Consider the following 13516-nt stretch of genomic DNA (forward strand, 5'->3'; position numbering starts at 1 on the left):
CCAGGCACCCTCATACTTAGATATTTTTAAAACTAGGTACCTGATAGTAGATGATATTAAGGAATTGTTGATTATTTTTCCTTTTTCTTTTTTTTAGGTGTGCTAATGGCATTGTGATTATATAGGAGAATGCCCTTATTCCTGGGGGACAGCAGCTGAAGCGTTTAGAGGTGAGGTGTCATGATGTCTCCAATACTTCCAGATAGCTCAGGAAGTATACATATATGTACGTACATATACACAGATAAAGCTAATCAGGAAATAGTTAATCATTTTTGAATCTAAGTGGAGAGTATTTAGATTTTTTCTTTGAAAATTTTGATGAAACCCTGTTTTTGTTTGAGATGGGGAGAGTATAAAAATGGCTGCGAGAAAAGTTAGTATTAATAAAAATTTTTAGGGGCACCTGGGTGGTGCTGTTGGTTGAGTGTCTGACTCTTGATTTTGGCTCAGGTCGTGATCTCGCAGTTCGTGGGATCAAGCCCTGCATTGGTCTCTGCGCTGACAGCATGGAGCCTGCTGGGGATTCTCTCTCTCCCTCTCTCTCTGCCTCATCTCTCAAAATAAGTAAATAAACTTAAAAAAAAAATAAAACACGTTTTTAATCTCAGCTCATGACGAGTAACACACACAGACACACACACACACCACACACACACACACAGCACAGATCCACTTGTTGAAGTGACATGTAGACTTGCATTTTTGTGTGGCGGGAACACCACATAATTGAAGTTCTTTTTAAAAGATAATTAACTTTAAAATTGAGATATGGTTGACATACAGCATTGTATTGGTTTCAGGTGTGCAACACAATGATTCAATATTTGTATATATCAGGGGATGATGACCACAGCAAGTCTAGTTAACATTCTTCACCACACACAATTACAACGCTTTTTGTGTGTGTGTGTGATGAGAACTTTTAAGATTTACTCTCTTAGCATATATGCAATACAGTATTATTAACTATAATCGCTGTGCTGTACGTTACATCCCAGGACTTAATTTATTTTATAATTGGAAGTTTGTGCTTTTGAAGTTTTTAATAAAATTTTATTTAAGCAGTAGCTGTGAACTTACAGTTGCAAGTTTTATGTGTTAACACCCCCCCCATCCCACCATAAAAATTCTATATAATATACTTTAAAAGAAAGAGCCTTTACAGCCCCTACATTTTCTTCTGTCCCACCAGTGGCTTGGGTGTTGTGCAGAGTGGAATGCACTGAGGAAATCCCTGCTTGCCCTGTAAGACTCCAGTCGTGTGTGAGGTCTCCCTTCCTAGACTGCTCTTGGCCACATTAACTACCCTTTACCCTGGGTGCTCATGTGCTAGTATTCTACTCTTACAAATATTACAGTTGTAATTATGTATTCAGTGTTTCTCATCTCTACCAGAATGTGAGCTCAAGGTCAGAGACCATGTTTTCCTCCCCATCAGTACCTCGCACAGCCTAGCAGAGAGCAGGTGGTGGGTAACTATGGCTGATGGAGGCACACAGGCAGCATTGCAGTACCACCGTCTGTAACATTTCTTTCCCCACGAAAATGCATTTGTGTGCAAAACAAGAAGCTATCATGTTTAGTCACATTCCATCTTGTCACTCCCAGGCTTAGAGCCTGCCAGTGACTTTCCGAAGTCATTACAGTAAAATCCAAACTCCTTTTGTGGCCTGTAATGCCTTTTGTGATTTGTCCCCTACCCGTCTCTGCCATGTTTCCACTGCTTTCCCATGTTTTTTCTGTCCCTCCAAGCATACCAAGTTTATTATAGTTAGTTCCTTTTCATCATAGGATGATAGGGGCTTCAGCTCAGGGGTGAAACTTGCTTCAATATCCTTACCTTCACTCCAGGTACTACTTTCATATGGCTGTTTGGTTTTCTTTATGGCATTTATCACTATATGAAATTATCTTATTTTCAGCTCACTTTTGTCTTTAAATTAAAAAATTTAATTTATTGTATATGCTTTGAAAGCACACTGTAGTATTAAAATCTACTCCAGTGATGTTTTTCCTTATTGCTCCTTGTGGGAGAACTCGACAATGCCCTGATGCATTGTTCTTGCATATACTATTGTAAACTTCATGAAGACAGGAACTGGGTCTTTTTTTGTTTTGTTTTAATTAAGTTTTTAATTTCAATTCCAGTATAGTTAACAGAATGCTATATTAATTTCAAGGGCACAACACAGTGATTCAACACTTCCATACAACACCTGGTGCTCATCACAGCAAGTGCCCTCTTTAATCTCCATCACCTATTTCCCTCATCCCCTACCCCATCCCCTCTGGTGACCATCAGTTCTCTGTAGTTAAGAGTCTGTTTCTTGATTTGCCTCTCTCCCTTTCTCTCTCTCTCTTTCCCCTTTCTTGTTTGTTTTGTTTCTTAAATTCCACATATGAGTGAAATCATATGGTATTTGTCTTTTTCTGACTGGCTTATTTCACTTAGCATAATACTCTCTAGCTCCATCCATGTTCTAAATGGCAAGATTCCATTCTTTTTTTAGGGCTGAGTAATATTCCACTGTATGTACACCACATCTTCTTTACCCGTTCATCAGTCAGTGAACACTTGAGCTGCTTCTCTAATGTGGCTTTTGTAAATAATGCTGCAATAAACACAGGGGTGCATGTATCCATTTCAGTTAATGTTTTTGTATTTTGGGGGTAAATACCCAGTAGTACAATTGCTGGATCATAGGGTAGTTCTGTTTGTAACTTTTTGAGGAACCTCCATACTGTTTTCCACAGTGGCTGCACCATTTGGCATCCCCACCAGCAGTGCAGGAGGAGGAATTGGGTCTGTCTTAACCAGCATGGCGTGCCTGCTACTGAGATAGTGCATGGCAAATACATCTATGTTAAATGGAGGTGTGAATAAACAACCAACCTGTAGATGATCTAGGAAGTCATTTTTTCCCCCAGAGTCCAGAGATTTTTGTACAGTGTTATATAGTTTAATTCTGGATGTTCAGAATTTTTTTCATGAGAACTCAGCATTTTGCTGCTTAGAGTATCTATTTTGGTTAATGTTTTAGGTTAGCAAAATTTCTTTCCTTAACTTCATTGTCATTATTTCAACTTAGCATTTTTTTCCAAGGTAACTGCACATCTATAGGTCTTCAACAAATATATTTCCACTAGTAAAAATCCAGTTGGAGGGCATTAGTTACAGTCATTTGCTTTACTTTTTCTGGTAGTAGTTGTAGAGGTGGTCAGCAGTCTGGTTCTGTGTGGGGGTGAGGTTGTGCCACCTGCCACTTCGTTTGCCCAGGTGTGACTGACTGATGAGAGCCTGTTCCTGGCAGGTGTGTGAGCCCCATGCTGAGCTTCGGGATCAGACTGAGCGGATCCGCTGTCCTCTCACTGTTGTTAACTGAATCGGTGCTCTGGGGTCCCTGAGGCCAGGGAAGGCATCTGCAGAGGTGGAGGAGAGTTAGACATGCTTACTGAAGCTTTATCTGCAGTCCCTCTCCCCAGTCCTGCTTTGGAGAAGCTTTGGAAATTTTGAAGCTATAGGGAGAAACCCCCTAGTTTTTTTACTGAAGTGACTTTTGCTGGGGTAAGTAGGAAATTTGGACTCTTCAGAAATTCTAAAGTTCTTTGTAAGTTTAGAGATAAGAAGATCTTCGGTGAAACTGTTTCCTCATAAAATCTGATTAGAACACAATATTAACATATGAAATGTAACTGACTTTAGTTATGGACTTACTAATGTATTTGAATCCTTTAAACTTTGGTTACATTAGAGCCAGACATTTAGGAGATTTTTGCATCTTGGTTTGAGAAGCAAGTGAAAAAAAAATTTTTTTTTTAACATTATGGCAAGAAATTGGCTATGGCTTTGGAGGAGGAAGGTAGAGTGGACCTCTGTATATCCACTCCACACTTGTTTAAATAAATTCAAATTTTTCCGCAAAGAATTAGAGATGGATAAGAAAGAAGAGATTGCATATTATTATTTTTATTTTTTAAGATTTTATCATTGAGTAATCTCTACATCCAACATGGGGCTTGAACTCACAACCCTGAGATCAGACTCACATGCTCTACCAACTGAGCCAGCTGGGCGCCCTGAGATTGCTTTTAATAGCAACACTTTTTCTTCCATTGCTTTAATTTTATCATAATCACAGACTTAAGGACTTGTTAATTTTAACAGGGATACGTGTACCTAGTAAAATATTTTCAAATTGTGAAAAAGTGTACTCCTTTACTGAGACCCTCAGTCCCTTCTGTAGGCCACTGTTACTCCTACTTTCTTTTTTCTTTCCAGAAAAATTCTATTTGTATAAAAACATATATTTCCCTACCCACTTAAAAAAAAAAATTGGTAGGGCTCTTTTCATTTATTTATTTATTTTTTTAAGTTTATTTCTATTTGTTTTGAGAGAGATGGAGAGCAAGCAGGAGGGAGACAGAGAGAGGGAGATAGAATCCTAAGCAGGCTCTGTGCTAACGGCAGGCATGACCTGAGCCACAGCCAAGAGTTAGTGCTTTACCAACTGAGCCACCCAGTCGCACCGGTACCCTTCATTTAAAATATCTGAGGTATATCAAAGTACACAAAGCCCTGCCTCATTCTTTTTTTTATATTATTATTATTTTTTAACATTTATTCACCTTTGAGAGACAGAGCACAAGTGGGGGAGGGGCAGAGAGAGATGGAGACACAGAATCTGAAGCAGGCTCCAGGCTCTGAGCCGTCAGCACGGAGCCCGATGTCGGGCTTGAACCCACGAACTGTGAGATCATGACCTGAGTCGAAGTCCAACACTTAACCGACTGAGCCACCCAGGCGCCCCCTGCCTCATTCTTTTAATGATTATCTAGCAGTCTGTTACATTGGATGCACCTTGTTCTTTTTCTTCCTCTTTTTCTTTTAAAGTAGGCTTCATGGGCACCTGGGTGGTTCAGTCGGTTAAGCAACTGACTTCAGCTCAGGTCATGATCTCACAGTTCATGAGTTTGAGCCCCATGTCAGGCTGTTCCAGTGTCAGCACAGAGCCCGCTTCAGATCCTCCGTCTCCCTCTCTCTCTGTTCCTCCTCTGCTTTCACACATTTTCTCTCTGAAAAATAAATAAACGTTAAAAAAAATGTTTCTTTAAGAAAAAATAAAGCAGGCTTCATGCCCAACATGGGATTTGAACTCATGACCCCAAGCTGAAGAGTCGCATGCTCTACCTACTAAGCCAGCCAGGTGCTCCCAGGATGCATGTTAATTTATTCAGCCAGTTCCCTATTTGTATACATTTTGTGTTATTTCCAGTTTTTTAATGCTACAAACAGTACCATGGATTAATGATAACTGAATGTGCTTGGATTAAGATGAGCTTTGTAATATTTAAAGTTTTTTTCTGAGTTAGTGTAGCTGTAGAAAAATGTTCTCCAACCCGTCCCTGTCCCCCAAATCCAGAGAAAAGAGGAAGTGGGTGCAGTGGAGTAAGCGTAGTAGGAGGCAGAGTCATGTAGAGGCCTTCTGCCGGCTCTGCCACTCTCCCCCCTTTCCCTGCTGCAGGAGAGGCGCGCAGACTGAGTTCCTGAAGCGTCTGCAGATTCTGTAGATGTCCGTAGATGTCCACAGCCTGCTGACGTGTGGACCAGGCCTTTAGAGTCCAAGCCCTGAGTGCATGCTGCTTGTTACAAATTTAGATAATTTGTTTTGGTTTTTGGTTTTGAGACAATTGCAGCACCATGGATTGGCTAACAAATTATATCACTTTCTGGAAGTATATTTGTGTTCCTTTGCTCGTTTGGCAGATATGTACCTAAATTAAAAAATAAAAACCAGTTGATTTTTATTTGAGCTACTTGGCAAGGAACTTTAAACATGATGCTTTGGTTCCAGTACAGTAATTTCTGAAGAAACTGAATTTGGAATGTTGATGCATTCTGTAGTTGAACCCTGTTCAACTCAGTATATCCCAGTAGTCCGAGTTCTTAGTTATGACACTTCAGAACACTACTCAGAGCACATATTCATACCCCCATCAGTGTCTCCTCTGTGTACTGCTGTTGCTTCTAAAATACTTTCCTCAAAACATGTGTGACCGTTCTTGGTAGTGTATTCTTTCTCTTTGCGTTCGTACCGTCCTAACCCATGACTGTGTCCTGTGTTCAGAGGACGTGCACGCTGAGCCAGTGGCGGGCAGGTGGGCGTGTGCTAGTGGTCTGTGAGCAACATTGCTCTTGGCTGTAGTGATGGTCAGCCACTGAGGGTGCCCCTGGGTGTTCCTGAGCCAAGTGTGTTTGCTCTGCTGTGGCCTTCTTTCTGCCACTTATTTTATGCTCTAGTGAATAGTTCTGACCTGTGGAGGCAGGCAGAAGGCTGTGACTTGTAGACTTGGGTTGTGGCGAAGAAAGTGTCACACAGTATCAGAAACTATGTCGGAAAGCAAGTTTTAAAGGTGCCTACAAGAAGGGATATGAGAAGTATAGAAATCAGTAGGTTAGTCAGATTCTTTATCTTGTGAAAGGCTTGGTAAGACCACAGGAGAGCCTGGTGAGTTGGACCATCGAGTGTTTAAAGAACAGGTAGCTTGAAGACATGTTTTCACTTGAAGAATTGGAAGGGCAAGCCGATTACTTGTGGATAATGCCCGATACATTTATACAGGGACTCTGCTTTAACGAGCTCTGAGATTCTTCCATTCATTCTTGTTGAAAAAGGTGCTCCCGATTGGCTAGTGCGCACCCTAGGACGAGTCCGAGGTACTGACCTGAGGCAGAGGTAGGCGGATTTCTTTCTCCTGTGATGGTGGCAGTGCTCCTCCCTGGTGGCAGGAGTGTTACTGCTGCCATAGAAAGTTGTATGTTTTCCCCTCAGTACTGAATCAGAGGTAACCATTATACCATGGCTAAATAGCTATGAAGTGTGAAGCATTAGTGTCAGGAGTTTAAGGAATGCCAAGTGGAGTGAGCTCCCTGCCCTGGAGAAGCTTACGGTTCTGTGGTAAGACATGCCACGGAATAGCTCGTGTTTAAGTGCTGTCAAAAGAGGAACAGAGTGCCTGCCGTGGAATGTATTTTGGCAGGGGTGTGGGAGGGGCTGATGTCTTACAGGGTATTGTTTTGGGAAATCATTTTTGTGGGAGGAAAGGTCAGGGAATGAGTGATCAGTGAATACTTATTCATGTATTGTTAGTGTAAGACTTTCTGATAAACTAAATTATTTGGTTTTTTAATGGAGGAAGTGCTCAGTGTAAAGAAGAAAATAACCCTGAACTTTTCCTTTAAAAATCCCTTTCCAAGCCTTTATCTTTAGCGCTGTTTCCTCCTAAAAGCTTTAACCCTGGTGAGATTCCTTCTAGCTCTTTCTCTTTGAAAGCAGTAGAGGAAGCAAAGAGCTAGCTCTAATGTTTCCTGGGCTGTTCACATCTGGAACTTAGGCCTACAGGGACCCACCTGGAATTGGAGGAGTGTGTAGTAGTCAGGACATGGGGGTGGAGGGAAAACTCATCCTCTGGCTGTGAGCGTGAAGCTTGCAAGAGTTATATTATGTCCTTAGTGGGCCCCAAACTTTGTACTTTATGTTATCTGTTGAACTCCCGTATTTGCTCTTTAATTGCTGAGGGAGCTTATTATGTTGAGTGCTTATGTGTGAGTCATTTTAACTGTTTCGATTTATGGTTCTCAGTTTTGTGAATCTTCCCTTTCCAATACAGGTTAATCTTAAACTTTTTTTTATGATTAATTTTTAAAATAAACTAGTTTCGGTAGAATGGTAATAAGGGGACTAGAAATGTAAGTTTATGTCAGCTGACTAGAGAATTTTGGTGGGGTAGGTTGTAGATGAAAAGAAGTGCCTGTTTGTTAAAGCTTGTTACTTTTCCTATTATACTTTTTGGGTGTTTGTTTATTTATTTATTTATTCATTTATTTTTGAGAGAGAGAGAGAGAGAGAGAGGAGAGTGAGAGAGCATGCATGTGCATGGGGAAGGGGCAGAGAGGGAGAGAGAGAATCCCAAGCAGGCTTTGCACTGTCAGCACAGAGTCCGACTTGGGGCTCCATCCCACGTACAGTGAGATCATGACCTGAGCAGAAACCAAGAGTTGGATGCTTAACGGACCAAGCCACCCAGGTGACCCTGCGATTTATACTTTTAAGTTCTTGTTTGAGAAGTAAATATTACCTTGGCAATTTGCTTTTTTTTCTTTTTTTAAGTTTTTAAAGTTTGTTTATTTTGAGAGAGAGAGAAACGGAACGAGTGGGGAAGAGCAGAGAGAGAGAAAGAGAGAGAATCCCAGGCAGTCTCAGCCTGATGGGGGGTTGAACACACAAACCGTGAAATCATGACCTGAACTGAAATCAAGAGTCCGATGCTTAACTGACTGAGCCACCCAGGTGTCCCAGCAATTTGCTTTTATATGTGGTGATATTTGTAGTACTAATGGTCAAAAGTTAATTTTTCTTTAAATAATTTTAAACTTTATGCTTTCTTAGGAGTGATGAATTACATTTTGGGGCAGAACTTTCTCTAAAGGACTGCACATACGTCGCTGCTCCAGCCATCCATTTGGGGGCAAGCTTCGTTCCCACAACACAGCCCAACACCTTTAACAAGCAAAATCCATCTCTAAGTGTTGGCAATTTTATAACAATTTATAAAGCTTGTGTACCAAAGCTGACTTTTCTTCTTTGGTTCTTACCTCGTCTCACTTCTGTTTATGAATGGGTCTGAACTAGTTTCCAGTCTCATGTTCAAAGCAGACCCTTTCAGCAGGGAGGACTATGAGTGGAGATAGTGGTGGCAGCAGTTAGCAAAAGCCCAGCATTACTTTGGGGCTGGACATAAGGGTTCTTTTGAGAGGCTGGAGTTACCAAGGAAAACTGAGAATGTGTTCAGGACCCTCACTCTTAAACATACAAGAAAGTAAAGATATATTTCAGAAATATTTCCATACACTGTTAAACTATGTTTTGGTGCATGAAGAAAGACCAAGCTTCATTTATATCTAGGCTTTATTGCCTTCATCCAAAAATGAAGGGAATGGGACTTTCAGATTTCTTCTAGTTTTAAAATTCTTCATTGCAGGCGCTTGGTTGGCTGAATCACTTGAGCGTCTGACTCTTGACTTTGGCTCAGGTCATGATCCCAGGGTCATGGGATTGAACCCCACATTGGGCTCCCCACTGAGCGTGGAGCCTTCTCTCTCTCTCTCTCTCTCTCTGCCTGTCTCTGGCTCATGTGCATGTTGGTGCTCTCTCTAAAAAAAAAAAAAGAAAGAAAAATTTCTCATTGCTTTCTAGAAAATTTACATATGATTATTTTTCTCTTAGAACTATAGTTAATAATGGGGCACCTAGGTGGCTCAGTCAGTTAAGCGTCCAAATTTGGCTCAGGTCATGATCTCGCGGTTTGGGAGTTCAAGCCCCGCATTGGGCTCTGGTGGGACAGCTTGGAACCTGGAGCCAGCTTCAGATTCTGTGTCTCCCTTTCTTTCTGTCCCTCCCTCCCTCCCTCCCTCCCTTCCTCTCTCTCTCTCTCTCTCTCTCTCTCTCTCTCTCTCAAAAATAAATATTAAAAAAAAAATTAAAAGAAATTAGCTAATAAGGTAATACTTTAATCTGGTCGCTAAATTTATAGGTACTATAAATTCTGTATTTCTATATTGATTCTTTACATTTCTATAAAAATATTAAAAATATTATAACCTTATCATGTTATACATAGTTTTTCCCTGTATTGACTATTGCAGAATGTTAATTTACAATTTAATTTTCTTTGGCTAAAGCTATTATATTCTCACTGGGTAGGAGTCCTATAGGAATTTCTATTGTGTGAATTCTAGCAAGATTCACAGACCAGCCCCTGACTTTTTAAGGATCAGGTAGGAGTTCACAATCTATTCAGAATTTGCTCAGCGTCCTCATTGTCACCACCTTGGTCCTAGCTATCATCCAGTCTCCTTTGGACTGTTTCAGTAGTCTCCTAACTGGTCCCCTGCTTTCTGCCCTTGCTGCTTCCAAGTCTGCCCTTGACACAGAGGGATTCTGTTGATAGCTAAGTCATGTGATGTCACTTCTCTGCTCAGAATATACTACTATAGCTAATGTCTTTATTGTATCCTACAAGGCTTCGTGGCCTACCCCCCCACCTCTCAGACTTCCTCCCTTTATCTGTTCTGGCCACGTAGGACTCCTGCTTTTCTCTAGCAGGCAAGAAGGCTCCCTCCTTAGGGCCTTTGCACGTGTTGTTCCTCTGCCTGGAATGCTCTTCCTGTAGATATGTGCACGACTGGCTCCCTCACTTCCTTGGGCTCTTTTCCCAAAAATCACCTCCGTGACCTGTGTATCTAAAATTTCAGCCCTCCTCCGCTTCATATCCCTGCCCTACTTAGTTTACTTTTTTTTTCTCCTAAGCATTGATTATCTAACACTGTGTGTTGTATTTATGTTTTGTGTATTATCTCTCCCTTCTACTAGAATGTAAGCTCTTTGAGGACAGGGATTTTTGTCTGTGTTGTTTACTCCTGTGTGTCTAGCACCTATAACAGGGTCTGGCCTATGGTAGGTGTGCAGTAAAAATTTGTTGAATGAGTGAATGAACGAATGAATATTTCTTAGCACAGAAATAGCATAGGTTCACCCTGGTCTGTGAATTATATAAATTCTGAATTTAGTGGACTGTCAGTCAGTGTCTAGTTGGAAACCACTCCAGGTGCTTCGGTCAAAAAGGGGTATATCTCTAGGAATTAGATAGAAGGGCTGGAGGAGCAAATGGGGAATGTGGTATTAGAGCCCACACACCCCCATTTTGATCTGATGCTGCTGGAGTTCACTATCACCAAGTAGGAACCTGTCCTCCTCTTGGGGCTGCTGGCAGAGCCTCATGGGGGAACCCAGCTACAAGGGCCTGGAAATGTAGATTTCAGGCCCGCTGATTCGGGGACAGTCTAGAAGCGTAGGCTTGGGGCTAAGTACTGGCACAAACTGTCCAGCACAGGGGGTATTTATTTAATTCATTTGGGGAGATAAACTTAGCTGTAGGACAAACTAAACTGAGTAGTTTGGGCTGTGATGCCAAATTAATAGCACAGGGTAAGATTTGAGATCATGAGTGAAACATAGAAAGCTAAGAATCAAATCCCAGCTTAGCCTAGTCACATCCATGTGTTGAACCACAAAACTGAACTCAGCTTCTAGAAATGGAACACGACAGGAAACATATCTTTACTGTGGCCATGATTTCTTAGCATGATTAAGTGCTCATTTCCGTGAGTTCAGTAAATCTGTATTTAGGCCCAATTGTGTCCCAGATTAGATCTCTGTCACCTAAAGGATCATACTGGCCTCTCCTAATCTGATTACAGACTGGTTACTCAGAGTCTTGCTGTCATTTACAGGCCTAGGATGTGACAGGCTTGTATTTATGGTACCTCTGACCAAGTGCTCCTTTCTCTGCTGCCGAAATTGTCCCTTGCGCCCCATCCCCCAAGACCAATCACCAGCATTTTGTTGCTCTTCTCCCTTCCTTTCTCTTCTGACTTTATAACAAGGGCAACAAAGTCTAAATATATTTGATTGCTAACCATATTCATGTTCAGTACTCATCAATATTTATGACATTGATCTATCAATAATAAGCTTATTTTTATTAGGATGATAGCATTTCTTAAAGTTTATTTTTGAGAGAGAATGAGCGAGTGAGCAGGGGAGGGGTAGAGAGAGAGGGAGAGAGAGGATCCCAAGCAAGCTCCACACTGTCAGTGCAGAGCTCTACGTGGGGCTTGAACCCACGAACTCTGAGATCATGACCTGAGCCGAGATCAAGAGTCAGATGTTTTTAACCAACTGAGCTACCCAGGCACCCCTAGATGATAGCATTTTTAATCTCTCATGATGTGGAGGGAGAAAATAGTGGAAATGTTAGGAATTGGTGGGACCCCTGTTCCCTTTGCCCTTTTCCTTACTACCCTAGGCCCCAATTAAGACTGGCCCAGGGATTTAGGTTGAGTATATGTTTCTTAGATGTGAAGTTTGTCATTGGTAGATCAAGGAACTAACTCCTCCCCCCCCCCACCCCGCCCCCCAACAAAATGAAATCCTGTGCAATGGTTATATTTATAGATTTGGAACTCTACCATGATTTTGTTTTTTTATGAAATTCACATCCTTTTTTCTCCTTAAAAACTGAAATTCTGAGGGCTATTCATGTTAAAAAGGTCTCTTCAGAGCGTAATTTATCATGTTTTTTTTGATGAGTTAAATAATTTATGTTCAAGTACCAGCTTATTTCATTCATCAGATTATTTTCGATTTCTGTAATGCTGATTACTTTTATTTAAGGATGATCCTGTGCTACTTGTAAACATAAATTAATGAATCTTTCATGTGCTGGTTTGGATCCGTCTCATTATGTTCATGGATTCACTTGTAAGCATGTAATCGATTTCTTAAAATTGTATCTAGTTCAGTCCCTAACTTTGTAATAGGATTTAAAAATTATTTTCTTCATCCAAACAAACTGAAAATATGCTTCTGTTATTTTTATTTTCCTGCACACCAGAATAATTTCTATAGCAAAAAAATTAACTGGCAGAGCAGCTTAGATTCTTGTGTCCTTTGTGTCACCAAATAAATGAAGGCTTAATATTTGCATCTCTACTGACAGCCGTAGCATTTTATTGAATGCTATAGAGATGGAATCCTTGCGAGGAACGACTGTACTGAGGGGTGGGAGGGACTCTGGCCTCTGGTGTGTTTGCCTGTTTAGTCTTCTGAATGTCCTTTTCTGAATTTGAAACACCATGTTAGAACTATTATCTCATCAAAATTCTGTGAGAAAAATGTTCTATTTGAATTTAAGCAAAAATCACTTATTTTCTTCTTCTGCATGCTTCCCCTACTTTCTCCCTTCAAATGGTTTTATTCCTACCCTGAAGTTGGTCTGGTTTGGAACCGTGGTTATTGGAGACTCTGTAGGAAGGTGCTGGGCTGACAATGCAGGGGCTGGGAGGCTGTGACCCAGAGCAGGTGGCAGGGCAGTCCTGCTTTCCTGTGTCCTCATGTGTTCCCAAGGAGTTGATGTCTTATGAAAACATCTTTAGAACCTGTCATCAATTCATTTAAATTAAATCTCCAAGTGGTAAGAGAGTGCACTTGAGCCAGGAAAATATCTGTGACCAGAGACACTTACTTTTGACTTCTTAGAGGCATTTGCTTTTATTTATTTAACTTTTTATTTTGGGACTTTTTTTTATTATGGGATATTTTATTTCATTTTATGTTTTTTAAGTTTATTCATTTATTTTGAGAGAGAAAGAGAGTGAATGGGGGAAAGGTAGAGAAGGAGGGAGAGAAAGAATCCCAAGCAGGCTCTGCACTGTCAGCGCGGAGCCCAACGTGGGGCTTGAACCCATGAACCATGAGATGACCTGAGCTAAAGTCGGCTGCTTAGCTGACTGAGCCACCCACGTGCTCCTATTACGGGACATTTTAAACATACACAAATGAAGAGATAGTAATATAATGTACCCCCATTTACAGATAATCCCACATTAATGTTT

At 41.0% G+C, this 13516-nt stretch overlaps 1 protein-coding gene across 12 annotated transcripts in view; it reads left to right on the plus strand.

Annotated features, from left to right (window-relative positions):
• SFMBT1 (Scm like with four mbt domains 1) overlaps positions 1-13516 on the plus strand; it is a 128063-nt gene that overhangs the window by 11947 nt on the left and 102600 nt on the right. For 10 of the 12 annotated variants that reach the window (XM_053219226.1, XM_053219220.1, XM_053219224.1 and 7 more), the window contains exon 2: positions 98-170. The exons of the other annotated variants lie outside the window; for them this stretch is intronic. The gene's annotated coding sequence lies outside the window, so the exon portion shown is untranslated. The remainder of the gene's footprint in view (positions 1-97; positions 171-13516) is intronic. 12 annotated transcript variants of the gene reach the window in all.

Source organism: Acinonyx jubatus, chromosome A2 (assembly GCF_027475565.1).
Source record: "Acinonyx jubatus isolate Ajub_Pintada_27869175 chromosome A2, VMU_Ajub_asm_v1.0, whole genome shotgun sequence".
Classification (NCBI taxonomy): domain Eukaryota; kingdom Metazoa; phylum Chordata; class Mammalia; order Carnivora; family Felidae; genus Acinonyx; species Acinonyx jubatus.